This window comes from Lolium rigidum, chromosome 1, assembly GCF_022539505.1.
Source record: "Lolium rigidum isolate FL_2022 chromosome 1, APGP_CSIRO_Lrig_0.1, whole genome shotgun sequence".
Lineage (NCBI taxonomy): Eukaryota > Viridiplantae > Streptophyta > Magnoliopsida > Poales > Poaceae > Lolium > Lolium rigidum.
The window spans coordinates 22,811,797-22,812,327 of record NC_061508.1 but is presented as its reverse complement, the minus strand read 5'-3'; positions in this window follow the sequence as shown (position 1 = coordinate 22,812,327).

Here is a 531-nt window from a genome sequence, read left to right as displayed (position 1 = left end):
ACACTCATATACTTGTTGCTGTTGATTATGTTACTAAATGGGTGGAAGCCATACCTACAAAAAGTGCCGATGGTGAGACCTCTTTAAGAATGCTTTTAGACATTATTTTTCCTAGATTTGGAGTGCCTAGATATATTATGATAGATGGAGGTTCTCATTTTATTCATGGTGGTTTTAGAAAAACTCTTGCTAAATATGGTATTAATCATAGAATTGCTTCCGCTTATCATCCTCAAACTAGTGGGCAAGTAGAACTATCAAATAGAGAAATTAAATCTATCTTACAAAAGACTGTTAATAAAACTAGAAAGAATTGGGCTAGTAAATTGAAGGAAGCATTATGGGCTTATAGAACTGCTTATAAAAACCCCATGGGAATGTCACCTTATAAAATGGTTTATGGAAAAGCTTGTCATTTACCTTTAGAACTAGAGCACAAAGCTTATTGGGCTGTTAGAGAACTAAACAAAGATCCTAAACTAGTCGGTGATAAGAGGTTGTTGCAATTAAGTTCTCTAGATGAATGGAGAA